Source organism: Tursiops truncatus, chromosome 6 (genome assembly GCF_011762595.2).
Source record: "Tursiops truncatus isolate mTurTru1 chromosome 6, mTurTru1.mat.Y, whole genome shotgun sequence".
Lineage (NCBI taxonomy): Eukaryota > Metazoa > Chordata > Mammalia > Artiodactyla > Delphinidae > Tursiops > Tursiops truncatus.
This window is the reverse complement of record NC_047039.1, coordinates 25,131,530-25,145,883: the sequence shown is the minus strand read 5'-3', so window position 1 is coordinate 25,145,883 and position 14,354 is coordinate 25,131,530. Positions and strand designations below refer to the sequence as shown.

At 45.3% G+C, this 14,354-nt stretch overlaps 1 protein-coding gene across 12 annotated transcripts in view; it reads right to left on the bottom strand.

Moving 5' to 3' along the window:
* LOC109547580 (uncharacterized) overlaps positions 1-14,354 on the bottom strand; it is an 84,948-nt gene that overhangs the window by 23,087 nt on the left and 47,507 nt on the right. For 10 of the 12 annotated variants that reach the window (XR_012332427.1, XR_012332425.1, XR_012332428.1 and 7 more), the window contains exons 2-4: positions 10,347-10,474; positions 1,113-1,219; positions 12-87 (exon numbers count right to left, since the gene is read on the bottom strand). The gene's annotated coding sequence lies outside the window, so the exon portion shown is untranslated. The remainder of the gene's footprint in view (positions 1-11; positions 88-1,112; positions 1,220-10,346; positions 10,475-14,354) is intronic. The other 2 variants (XR_012332430.1, XR_012332431.1) reach the window with 1 other exon arrangement.

The window sequence follows — 14,354 nt, the reverse complement described above, 5'->3', positions numbered from 1 at the left end:
CTTTTGCTCACCTTTTTTAAAGGAACTTTGAAAGCAATGAAACGAGTCCCAGGCATCCGCCGTTCAACTGGGAGATAGTCTTTCCACCTGTTAATATATTTTTTGTTAGGCAAATTTTATGTTAGGCTGTCTCCCTGCATAGGATGAATGCGCCTTGAAAATGGAAATCATATCCCTCTACATCGGCTCCCAGGTGGTCCCAGCGTCCCGACCCCGACCCCGGCCGCGACACACTTTCCACAAACTGACACACACGGAGCCCACGCGAGGGCCGGGTCGCGCGGGCCTCCCCGCCGGGTCGCCTGGAGGCCGGTCCCCCGCAAGCCGAGCGCACGAAAGGGCGCCCCAAAGGCGCCGGCCCAAGGCGCCCGCTGCGCTTTCCCTTCGGAAGGTGGGCTGCGGGGCCCAAGCGTAAACCCTGAGACAAGGAACACGCGCACCACGCCGCCACGGGGGACGAGAGGCCAGGCGCCCATCTAGCCCGACACCCTGCATTTCTGGAATCACCGGACGCCTGTGTACATTTCCGTCTGGCCTGTCATTTTCCAAAGGCCACTCAAGATCAGGGGACAGAACGCCTCCTCTCCAAGTGTCCTGCCAGCCCACCCACTCAAGATCAGAGGGACAAAATGCCTAACTAAAACAAAACAAAACAGAAACACAAAAAAACTGGAGAGAGGGAGGAAGGGTGACCTGAAAAAAAAAAACAAACAAAAAAAACTAAGCACGTTGACGGCGCTAAGAATAAACTACCAGGAAAAAGAAACCCTACATGTCAGATCCTAAAGTACAGAAGGGCAAGCCCGCCGACATTCCAGGCCCGGGGGGACCGGGGTCCCCAGCCCTGCAGAGCCAACCGCAGACCGGCTCGGGCGCCCCGCAGAAGCGCGGGGTCCCCGCGGCCGAGTCTGTGCCCCCCGGCCGGCGCCGGCTCCCCTCTGCCCACGCTGCGCGCGGGGGCTGGAAACTGCCGCGGAGAACCACGGCGGGGAGGGAAGGGGGGCTCCAAAGAGGGTCTGGCGACTCGAGTCGCTCCGTTTCTCAGTGGGCTCAGCGCGCGCCGTTGGGGAAGAGGAGCGGGGTTCCGGGAGGAGGGGACGGGCGGCACTTACGTAGACCGGCAGCGGCCACGGGCAGACGGCGGGCTCGGTCCCCAAGAGCGACTCCAGCCTCAGCTCCAGCTTCTCCCCCATGTCTTCGCGCGCGGCCCATATAGCAACTTTGAATTTTAATAATAAATACATATATGTATCAAACATTAATAAAAGAATAAAATGATCCAATATGAGTACATTTGCTCTTGTTTTGCAATTAGTTCCAGGATTCTATTTTAGATTACTACTTCATATCTGCGAGAGTTGGCTGTGTGTTTGTGTGTTTGGTTTTGTGGAAGCTGCATTGTGCTAAATTTTACATTTTTCTTGAATTAAATGGCTTTTGTTATCCCTTGGGAATACAGCAACAGCAGATTACTGAAGACAGCAACAGCAGATTACTACCTACCAGTGGAAAAGTGTAAATAGCAATTTTAGCCGCTAGTGATTCTGAAATTGCCTTAACTTTGTCCTTATAAAAATGCTCCAAATGCAGCTGCAAATGCTGCAAATCCACAGATTCACTATCCATAGTCAAGTCATTTCTGTGGAGAAAGAATGTAGCCAGCCTTATCAGTAACACAGGATGTTATAGCCATCAAGCCATCAGCCACTGAAGCCACACCCAGCACCCTGAGGGGATTCAGGATGGAGAAAACAGGATACTGGCCCTAGATAATTAAAGTGAACATCAAGGGACTGATTTCCAGGAGACCAGATTCTTGCATCTCATCATATATAGAAAAGTGCTACATTTATTAACTTAAGATGTCTAGTTTCTTTAACTAACAGTAATCTTTTGATGTTCCAACTACCTGGTTTTTTTTTTTTTTTGCAAGAACCTCTAAATACCCTGTGCCCTCCCTTACCTCTTCAGAACAGTCCCTCAGAGCTATCTGAGAGGCTGTCTCCTGACTTCAGTCCTCAGTATGTCCTCCACATAAAACATAATTCTCAATTTCTAGGTTGTGCATTGTTTTTCAGTCAACATTTAATTGTATGGCTCATGTAGGTACTATGCCTAAATGTAATGGGATGGGCTGTAAATTATGAAAACTAGATAAATTCTGTCAGCTCTACCACTAGCTGATGTGGGACTTGAGGGACATTGTTCCAGCTAATGATTAAGAACTCTCCAGACAATAGGGGCTTCTTAGACAATGGGTGAATTTCCAGGATGTCCGGCCCCCTTCCGAGAAGGAGGGAGATAACAAAATGTAAAAAAGGTGTCTGTCAAAGACCAATCAGGCAGCTGGGGAGAAGGAGGGAGATAACAAAATGTAAAAAAGGTGTCTGTCAAAGACCAATCAGGCAGCTGGGGAGAAGGAGGGAGATAACAAAATGTAAAAAAGGTGTCTGTCAAAGACCAGTCAGGCAGCTGGGGACAAGTTCCCTCTCTGGTCCGAGCCTAAGCCGGGACCAATCAGCAGGAGAACACAACCAAATCTATAATTTACATACGGGGAAGTGGGAACCTATAAAACTGACATATTCGCGCCCAAAAGGGTTCCTTCTTCGACCTCCTGCGTGAGGACCAAGGAACCCCGGTGCACCGGCCTTCAATAAACCTCTTGCGTTTTGCATCGACTTCCGACTCTTGTTGTTTCCTGGGCGAGTCGAAACTCCTAGGAGACCGCGCAGGTCTAACATTTGGGGGCTCGCCCGGGATTCCACTCGCCCCGGACCACAAGAACATCGGGAGTTGGAGGTACCAGGTAAGCTCGAGCTTGATTGTCTGTTTGTCCCTTGTTCTTTGTGGGCCATTATCGGAGGAAAGCCGTAAGAATCGGCTTATTATGGAATCTGTATCGGACCTCTGGCTAGGCAGACGTGCTAATAGCCGGCGTCCATGAGCCCTAGGGGACGCCCTGGTGGCTCATCTGGAAGGAGAGGCAAACTCTGTCTCCCCTTCACTCGGTTTCGGCAGTTCCCTTGGTGGTAACTGCCATCTGAAGAAGTTTCGGTTTTGAAGCGAGCTCGCGGTGGCCCATACGTATATGTGTTTCGTGGAGTTTTAACTGTTTCTGTATTGTGGTCTATTCTTCTTCTCTGACGGACGACAATGGGACAAACTATGACGACTCCTCTTTCCCTTACCCTAAGCTATTGGACCGAAGTTCGGGCCAGAGCCCATAATTTTTCGGTAGAGGTAAAGAAAGGAAAGTGGCAGACTTTGTGTGCCTCTGAATGGCCAACATTTCAGATAGGATGGCCCCCCGAAGGATCCTTTTTATTAGACAAGATTAAGCTACTGAAGTCTAAGATATTTAATATAGATCCCCACGGACATCCAGACCAAGTACCATATGTCTTGGTCTGGGAAGATTTAATTCTCTCCCCACCTCCGTGGGTCCGGCCCTTTGTTTCCTCAACAGGTACGTCCGCGCAAACATCAGCAGCGTCGGAGATATTAGCCTTAAAGAAAAACCCCAACACGGAGAAGCTACCCGACGCCCCGGATCTACCGAAGGCGATTTATCCTGACCCGCAGTCCGATTTGCTTCTTTTGGATTCCCCACCCCCTTATCCTCCGGCCCCGAATCCCCTACCACCTAGAGGACCCCCAGCTCCACTGCCCTCGGCACCAAGGGAACCATCATGGAAGAAGAAAGGGGTCCCTCAGTGGGCACTAGGAGCCGGAGGGCAATCTCCCCGGACTCCACTGCCCTACCTCTTAGAGAATATGGCCCCCCCGATGGCCAAGGGAATAGACCTCTCCAATATTGGCCCTTTTCCTCTGCAGATCTTTATAATTGAAAAATGCATAACCCAACTTTTTCCGAAAATCCACAGGCCCTTACCGCTTTAATAGAATCTCTTGTTTTCTCCCACCAGCCCACATGGGATGATTGTCAGCAGCTGCTCCAGACTCTCCTAACGACTGAGGAGAGGCAACGGGTTCTTTTAGAAGCCAGAAAAAAATGTATTAGGCGCCAATGGGCAACCTACCCAGCTGCCTAACGAGATTGATGCTGGTTTCCCACTCGTCAGGCCAAACTGGGATTTCAATGCCCCGTAAGGTAGGGAGCGCCTGAAAATGTATCGCCAGGCTCTGGTGGCGGGTCTCCATGGAGCGGCCAGACGGCCCACTAATTTGGCTAAGGTAAGGGAAGTAACTCAGGGGCCCCAGGAATCGCCAACTGTGTTCCTGGAACGTTTAATGGAAGCCTTTAAACGCTTTACCCCTTATGATCCAACTTCGGAGGGACATAGGGCTACTATAGCAATGGCTTTCATAGATCAAGCGGCCCCTGATATTAAGAAGAAATTAGAGGCTAGATGGCTTGCAGGGATTTTCGCTTCAGGAGTTAGTAAAAGAGGCAGATAAAGTATGTAACAAAAGAGAAACAGAGGAAGAGAAGGAAGAAAGAAAGCAGAAAGAGCAGGAAGCCCGTGAAATAAGACGGGATAAGAGACAGGAGAGGAATTTAAGTAAGATACTGGCCACTGTGGTTGGAGGAAGAAATATAGGGGATAGAAATAGGCAGGAAGGGCGAACGGCAGACAGAAGGCGGCCATTAGACAAGGACCAATGTGCCTACTGTAAAGAAAAAGGACATTGGGCGAGAGAATGCCCTAAGAAAAAGAATGGAGGAAGGCCAACCAAAAACAAAATCTTAACATTGAAAGAAGACGACTAGGAAAGTCAGGGCTCGAACCCTCTCCCCGAGCCCCGGGTAACTCTTAAAGTGGAGGGGGAACCTGTTCAATTTTTGGTAGATACCGGAGCCCAGCACTCCGTCCTTCTCCACTCAAAAGGTCCTATCTCAGCTAAAAGGTCATGGGTACAAGGAGCCACTGGGAATAAACAATATTCATGGACCACACGAAGGACAGTAGATCTTGGGATTGGACGAGTAACCCATTCATTTTTGATTATTCCGGAATGCCCCTATCCTTTGCTGGGAAGAGATTTACTCTCCAAAGTAGGGGCTCAAATCCACTTTCAGCCAGAAGGTCCCACCATAACTGATAATAAGGGAAGGTTACTTCAAATATTGACTATGAAATTAGAAGATGAATATAAATTATACGAGCAGCCTTCATCCTCACGAGTTAATGTTACTAATTGGGTAACTCGGTTCCCTCAAGCCTGGGCAGAAACTGCCGGAATGGGGATGGCCAAAAATCGGCCCCCGGTGCTAGTGGAACTCAAGGCAACTGCCACCCCAATAACAGTCCGTCAATACCCCATGAGTAGAGAAGCCAAAGACGGTATCCGTCCCCATATACAGAGGCTACTAGACTTGGGCATCTTAATAAGATGTCAATCAGCATGGAACACCCCTCTCCTGCCGGTAAAGAAACCAGGAACAAATGATTATCGGCCGGTGCAGGATCTACGAGAGGTAAACAAACGGGTGGCAGACCTCCACCCCACAGTTCCAAACCCTTACAACCTCCTGAGCACTCTTCCACCTCAACATACGTGGTATACTGTTTTGGACCTTAAAGATGTTTTTTTCTGTTTAAGACTCTCTCCCCTGAGCCAACCCTACTTTGCCTTCGAATGGAAAGATCCAACATCGGGAATGTCTGGTCAGCTGACATGGACACGGCTACCTCAGGGATTTAAGAACTCCCCGACCATCTTTGATGAAGCCCTCCATCAGGATTTGGCATTATATAGAGAATCAAATCCCCAGGTAACATTACTCCAATACGTTGATGATATTTTATTAGCTGCTGAGACCCAAGAAGATTGTATCAAGGGTACTGAAAAACTGTTAACGGAACTTGGAACCCTGGGATATAGAGCCTCAGCCAAGAAAGCACAAATATGCCAACAACAGGTCAGTTACCTGGGGTATCTATTAAAAGGGGGGCAAAGATGGCTCACGGAGAGCAGAAAGGATACGGTGGCCCAAATTCCGGCTCCCAAAAACGCCAGGCAGGTTAGAGAATTTTTGGGGACGGCCGGATTCTGTAGACTATGGATTCCAGGGTTTGCTGAGCTGGCAGCCCCATTGTACCCCCTAACCAAAAACAGCACTCCTTTCATTTGGGGCGATAAGGAACAACGGGCTTTTGACCAAATCAAACGAGCTTTACTTTCAGCTCCAGCCCTAGGACTGCCAGATGTAACCAAACCTTTTCATTTATATGTGGCCGAAAATAAGGGCATTGCAAAAGGAGTATTGACTCAGAAATTGGGTCCCTGGAATCGCCCAGTTGCTTATTTGTCAAAAAAATTGGACCCTGTGGCATCAGGATGGCCGACCTGTTTAAAGATAATCGCTGCAGTGGCCGTTCTAGTCAAAGATGCTGACAAACTAACTTTAGGACAAAATCTAACGATAACAGCTCCTCATGCCCTGGAAAATGTAGTCCGTCAACCACCGGATAGGTGGCTAACTAATGCCAGGATGACCCATTACCAAACCCTGTTGCTAAACTCAGATCGCATCAAGTTTGCTCCAGCCACAGGACTCAATCCAGCCACCTTGCTACCTGATCCTGACTTGGAAGGCTCCACCATCATACATGATTGTCAGGAAGTACTGGCCGCAGCACACGGCAGTAGGCCAGATCTGATGGACCTGCCCCTCCCTGATGCTGATTTCACCTGGTTCACGGACGGGAGCAGTTTCCTGGAGGAAGGTAAGCGTCGAACTGGGGCAGCCGAGGTAGACGGAAATCAAGTCATATGGGCAGCGGCGCTACCACAAGGGACCTCAGCCCAACGAGCTGAATTAATTGCCCTGACGAGGGCATTAGAGATGGCAGAGAATAAAAAAGTAAACATCTACACAGACAGTAGATATGCGTTTGCTACCGCTCATATCCACGGTGCCATTTACCAACAGAGAGGGCTACTAACTTCAGGTGGCAAAGAAATTAAAAACAAAGACGAAATCGTGGCTTTGTTGACTGCACTCATGCTTCCTACTAAAGTCAGTATCATCCACTGCCCTGGACATCAAAAAGGAAATACCCCAATAATTAGGGGAAATAATATGGCTGACCAAGTGGCCCGAGAAATAGCATCGGGAGAAGTCATTTTAGGACTGTCAGATAAAGTTCCTGAAAAACCAGGCCGCGATGAAGAAATCATCCCGGCCACAACAAAAGGAACTTTGTCCCCTCAGCAAGCAGAATCCATGTTACAACAGATGCACAGATGGACACATTTGGGGACTAAAAAGATGGTAGCCTTGTTACAAAAAGCCGGGTACGAAACCCCTGGAATGACAAAATTAGCTGAACAAATTGTGCAGGAATGCGTCCCATGTCAACAGGTAAATGCTCACAAAGGGAAACTTGAAACTGGAAAGAGACTCAGGGGGGACCGCCCAGGAACTTACTGGGAAGTGGACTTTACCGAAGTGCGTCCTGGAAGGTACGGTAATAAATACCTTTTAGTTTTTGTAGACACTTTTTCAGGATGGATAGAGGCTTTCCCAACAAAGAAAGAAACAGCTGCTGTAGTAGCCAAGAAGATTTTAGAAGAAATTTTTCCTCGATTTGGAGCATCAAAGGTAATAGGGTCTGATAATGGTCCAGCCTTCGTCGCCCAGGTAAGTCAGGATGTGGCCAGATATTTGGGGACTGATTGGAAATTACATTGTGCCCATAGACCCCAAAGTTTAGGTCAGGTAGAAAGAATGAATAGGACTCTAAAAGAGACCCTAACTAAATTGTCCTTGGAGACTGGCGGTACCGATTGGACGGTGCTCCTTCCTTTGGCCCTATTCCAGGTTAGAAATACACCTTCCCGATACCATCTTACTCCTTTTGAAATATTATATGGTGCCCCGCCTCCCCTCCTCACTTTAGGAAAAGAAATAAAACCTGATTGTCAAAATAACACTGACTTATATGCTAGGCTACTGGGACTCCAATTGGTCCAGAAAGAAATATGGTCCCAACTCGCCAAGGCCTACCAACCGGGAACACCGGGAGAAACTCATCCTTTCCAAGTCGGAGACTCCGTATACGTCCGTCGGCATCGAACCCAGATGTTGGAACCTCGATGGAAAGGACCATACACCGTCCTCCTCACCACCCCAACGGCCATAAAAGTGGACGGCATCGCTGCCTGGATCCATGCTTCACATGTGAAGGCTGCACCAGCGACGGCATCATCAGGATGGCGGGCCCAAAGAACCGACAACCCGCTCAAACTCAAGCTTCTACGAACCTAAGACTTATAATTTTGGTTTTACTGCCTTTACTGACTGACTAGGAATATCTGCCGGGATAGGAACAGGAACCACAGCCCTCATACAACAACCCCAGTATTATGCAAGTTTAAGACAGGCTGTAGACATCGACCTTCGAGCATTAGAAAGTTCCATAACTCAACTAAAGGAATCACTCACCTCACTTTCAGAAATGGTGTTGCAGCCTAGATTTGCTGCTTCTTAAGGAAGGGGGATTATGCGCCGCTCTAAAAGAAGAATGTTGCTTTTATATTGATCATTCAGGAACCATTACCAAAACCATGGATAAACTAAGGGAACGCTTAGATAAAAGGCAAAGGGAGAGAGAGAACGAAAAAGGATGGTTTCAATCATGGTTTGATAAGTCCCCCTGGTTTACCACCTTAATCTCTACTCTGTTGGGACCTCTTATCGTTTTATTGTTGATTTTAACTTTTGGACCATGTGTTCTAAATCGCTTGATAGCATTTATTAGAGAACGTATCAGTACTGTACAAGTTCTAATGTTAAGACAACAGTACCAAAGTTTACGAACAGAAGGTTGAGATTCCATGATTGGAATCAATAGTCACAAGAAAAAGGGGGGAATGTGGGACTTGAGGGACATTGTTCCAGCTAATGATTAAGAACTCTCCAGACAATAGGGGCTTCTTAGACAATGGGTGAATTTCCAGGATGTCCGGCCCCCTTCCGAGAAGGAGGGAGATAACAACATGTAAAAAAGGTGTCTGTCAAAGACCAATCAGGCAGCTGGGGAGAAGGAGGGAGATAACAAAATGTAAAAAAGGTGTCTGTCAAAGACCAATCAGGCAGCTGGGGACAAGTTCCCTCTCTGGTCCGAGCCTAAGCCGGGACCAATCAGCAGGAGAACACAACCAAATCTATAATTTACATACGGGGAAGTGGGAACCTATAAAACTGACATATTCGCGCCCAAAAGGGTTCCTTCTTCGACCTCCTGCGTGAGGACCAAGGAACCCCGGTGCACCAGCCTTCAATAAACCTCTTGCGTTTTGCATCGACTTCCGACTCTTGTTGTTTCCTGGGCGAGTCGAAACTCCTAGGAGACCGCGCAGGTCTAACACTGAGATCCAGGCTTTCACCTCTGGATACCTCTGGCAGATATGGGGTCTGTGTTGGTCTTAAAATTATTCTTAGAATAGTGGGGACTCATTCATTCTTTCAACCAATTTTATTGCTTATACTCTATAGGTCAGTTACAGTGCTGGGTCTTGAAATACAGAAGTCAACACACGAAAATACAAGGATAAAACACATTTTCTACCATATTAAATTTTTTCATTCATTAATTCATCCCTAAGTCATTCAACACGCATCCTCTTACTGAATACTGATGAGGGGTCAAATGCTATGCTAAACACTCAGTATATAACTGCAAACGAGATGGATAGGCCCTGATTTTGATGTCACTACTATCTTTTGTCCTGCCATATAATGGGACAGCTTCATTATTCCCTTTACCCTAAGTTTTTATCACAAATTGCTAATGAAAATAAAGCTGTTAGTGGAGTTTCAACATGCATAGGTAAATGAGAACACAGAACTCCCCTTTCGCATGCCCCATTCTCCTCCTTCTAACTCCCTATGTGAACTCACTTTGTGCCAAGACCAAGAAGCTGTGCCCCAATAAGAACCAAGCTGATTTCCTCACACTGACTGGGGCTATTGCTCACTTAGAAGACTTGATGCTTAATTTTGATAAGCAACTAGAAGACCATGGAGACAACCTATAAAAATGATTTGTCTTGGGAGAAAATACTAAAGAGGGTTAATGTGCTGTTCCACATGTCTAACCTCCTGGGATTAAACCACAGGCACCAAGATCACCAAGTGTACTTGGCAACAATGAGCTAAAAATTTAAAAAAAAGCATCATACTGTTATTGTATTCATTTTCCCCCAAGGCACTCTCTGATAAACACCACAACCTCTAAGGGAATTGAGAACAGCTTCCTTGTGGGGTAGGTTATATAATACATATGCATCTTTTTCCAAGCAGTTAAATCATATCCAGCTATCAGCACACCTTACTTAAGGTGATCGTAATGTATGAGATTAAATGTTCCTACCTGATTGGAAACCTTCTTGTCCTCAATTCATTGGCTGTACTGGATTTGTTTTTCTTGGGTCAGACCTTCAGACTTCTACCAGAAATCGTTCCTTTGGGGAAACCAGGCCTTCCCAGAAACTCAGGAAACTGAAATGGAGACAGCAAGAGAGAAGGGAATTATTTGGACATATAGACCTCAATGGTTTGGTTTTAAGTAAACGTCCAAGCAAACATCTTCTAAATGGTATAATAACTTTAGGGAAATTCACAGTTTATAAGTTTGTGTACTCATGAACTGAACATATTATGGTAAGAGTACAGGTTGCATTTTGTGTCTTCAACTCAAGCAAAGGCTTCAAAAAAGTCCCAGTTATCCTTTGTTCATTTAGACACAAAGAGAGGGCAAAAAGGGCAAGTTTCAAAGTCTTTTTCTTTACAATTTACTTCCTTTCTTCAGTCTTCCACAAGATCTTCAGGAAATTAACTTTACTAAAGTTAATTATTCATAAAATAAACATAGGAACCTGCAGAAGACTATTTCACAGAGACCTGTAATGTACAATATCCATTGCATACATGCACCATGAGCTTGTCTTTTCTAGCACTGGCATACACAAAACTCTGTGTGTGTGTGTGTGTGTGTGTGTGTGTGTGCGCGCGTGCGCACGCGCGCACATGTGTGTCTTTTTTTGTGATGGAGCCATAGGGAGAAAATAAATCTATTGGCTGCAATTCAGTGATGTAGAAAGATTTAAGGATAAAGGAGAAGGTTACATCAAGTGAAACAATAAAGTCATGAGGTTGTGGTTCCATAATAATAACAATAGCAGTCTTCTGTAACCAAGGGAGCAGGCTCCTCAAATTACAGTCACACCTGTTAGACCATCTGCCCATACATTTCACACTATCATTAATGGAAAACAAATGGCACTGTCTCTCCTTCCCTTTATCCATTGGCCATCCTCATATAAACTCTTTTTCTCTTCAAGGTCATGCTCTTTCCTATCTGTTTAAAAATATTAGGATTTAGGAGGAGTGATACATAATGTGCCGTGCCTTGGTACTTGTACAAGTGACGGCTCTGTAGGAGCACTGGGTTGTTAGGAGGCTATCAATTGAATTCCCCTAGAAGCAGAACTTGAGGCAATAATTTGAGTGCAAACTGCTCATCTGGGAGGTGCTTCCAGAAAACTCAGAAGTGGAGTGGGAATTGAGAATGGAGGCATGGAAGGCAGCCAACAGAGGTGCATTACCGAATAAAAATTACTCCTGCAGGGAACTGCTGCCAGTACTTCAGGGGAGTTCTGTGAAACTCTACAGAACATGTCTCAGAGTTATCCCAAGAATCGGTGAGAAACTTGAAGTACTTATCTTCCAGTCCCCTCTGTCCTTGGTTGAAAGCTACACCCAGATACATTAACTCCTGTACACTTCTGGCCTGCCCTAAGGTGGATAATTGCAGGTGGCAGCATGATTCTATCAGCATATACTGGAAGGATGAGTGCTGGGGAGATATGAGTGGAGCATCAAAACCATCTAATACAGTCGGGGCAGGAGATATCAATTATTGGCTTGAAAGTCCAAATGGATAACCTTAAATTCCTGGGTTTATGGTTTTACTTTGAGGTATTTAAGCATGATGTATGAGTAAAAATTTCCTCTGTTAAATCAAGTTTAAGGTCCTAAATCCCTAATCTTCTGGAAAACGGTGGTATCTTTTAACAGATTTTGGAAAGGTAACATGATTAAGATTTCAAATTGACCATTCATTCATTCACTCATTCAACAAACATTTATTGAACACCTAAAGTATGTCATGGCTTAAACTAGGCACCAGTGTTACTGTTACTAAAATCATTAGAGTGCCACCTAGAATTCAATGTACTGTGACACTCAAATAAGAAAATCCATAGTTACCGTAAAAGATATTACAGAGTGCTATAGGAAGACACGGTAAGACCTTAATTCATGCTGTGGACAGTAGTATATGGGCGGTATCAGTAGGGCTTCCTGTAGAAGGCAATTGAAATGGATATGTAACATGAAGGAAGGGTGAAGTTTTGAGGAAAAGAGAAGATAAATTCACGGTTGCCAGAAAATGAATGGTTAAGGATCAGTCCAGAAAGGAGTTCCATTCATAATCAGTATAAGAAATGCTCACTGGGGCTTCCCTGGTGGGGCAGTGGTTGAGAATCCGCCTGCCGATGCAGGGGACACGGGTTCGTGTCCCGGTCCGGGAAGATCCCACATGCTGCGCAGCGGCTAGGCCCCGTGACCCTTGGACACTGAGCCTGCGCGTCCGGAGTCTGTGCTCTGCAACGGGAGAGGCCACAACAGTGAGAGGCCCGTGTACCGCAAAAAAAAAAAAAAGAGAAATGCTCACTGGAGTGTAGGAAAAGAAGACAATGGAGAGGGTGGTAGAAGCCAGATCATGCATGGTCCATGTATGTATAGTAAGTGCTATGGTCTAGTCTTTGTGTTCCCCTCCAAATTCATACGTTGAAATCTTAATTTCCGTAGCTGATAGTATTAGTAGGTGGGGCCTTTGGGAAATGATTATGGTATTAGTGCTCTTATAAAAGAGACCCCACAGAGCTCCCTAAGCTCTTCTGCCATGTGAGGATACAATGAGAAGTCTGTGATTCAGAAGAGGGCCCTCATCTGACCATACTGACACCCTATTCTTGAACTTGCAGCCTCCGGAACCGTGAGAAAAAAAAATTCCTGTTGTTTAGGAGCCACCCAACCTGCAGGATAATCTTACAGCAGCCCAAAAGGACAAAGAGAGTTTGGATGGGAGCTTTTACTCCAAGAAAGATGGGAATCCGTTGAAGGGTTTTACCTGGTAACTTAGAAGAGAGAAAAGTTTCATAACACAGTCAGGTATTTTTATAAGAAAAATTTGTTTCTTTTTCAGAAAGATCACTCTGGAAATACTGTGACTAGATTTTTGGAGAAGTGTGATGGCAGGCCTGGATATAGAAAGATGAGTTAGTAGTCCATTAATATAAGTCAAACAAGAAATGGATATAAAAAGTGTGAATTTGTGGCTGAGAGTTCTTTTCTTTTACTACTTGAAAAATGTTATGTCAATGCTTCTGACTCCATAATTTTAGACAAGAAATATGCTGTCATTGGAACTGGTTTCTCAATAAGTGATGCATCGTTTCTGCCTGTCCACTTTCGAGATTTTTTTTGTCTCTACTTTTCAGAAGTTTAATTATGACGCATCTTGACAAGGATACCTTTGTGTTTTTCCTCTCTGGATTTGCTCAGATTCTTGAATGTGTGCTTATGTCTTCTAAAAAATTGGGAATTTTTAGTCATTATTTCTTTGAATACTTTGTCAGTCCTACGTGCTCTCTTTTTTCATTCTGGAACTTCGATGATATGAATGTTAGTGCTTTTGTTACTGTTTACAGGTTCTTGAGATCCTGTTCTTTCTCCCATCTCTACCCCTCAGCCTATTTTTCTCTGTATATTTGGTACACTGTATTGATCTCTTCTAAGTTCATGATTCTATGCTTCGTAATCTCCAGTCTACTCTTGAGCAGTTTTTTGATTGTATTTTTCAGTTCTACTGTTCTCATTTGTTTTTATTCTTTTAACTTCTAGTTCTTTGTTTACATTTTCTATTTTTCCCATTTCCGTCAAGGAACACATAATTGCTAACTGAAGCATTTATGTGACAGCTTATTTAAAATCCCTGTCTGATAATTTCAATAGATGTTTTATCTCAGTGCTGGTGTAGGTTTATAGTCTTTTCTCATTTATTCTGTGATTTCCTGGCTCTTGGTGCCATGAGTATTTTTCAATTGGATTCTAAACATTGTGAGTTATTACATGACTCTGTATCCCATTTAATTTTATTATTACTTTTTAGAAGGAAGTCATCCTATTGGAGGTGTAGTATGAGGACTGGGGGGTTACGTACAGATTTCCATTGGGCCCTACTGTCAATACCCCAGCAAAAGTGGGCACTTACATTCTCTCACTGCAGACAGATCAAGTAGAAGTTCAGCTATCC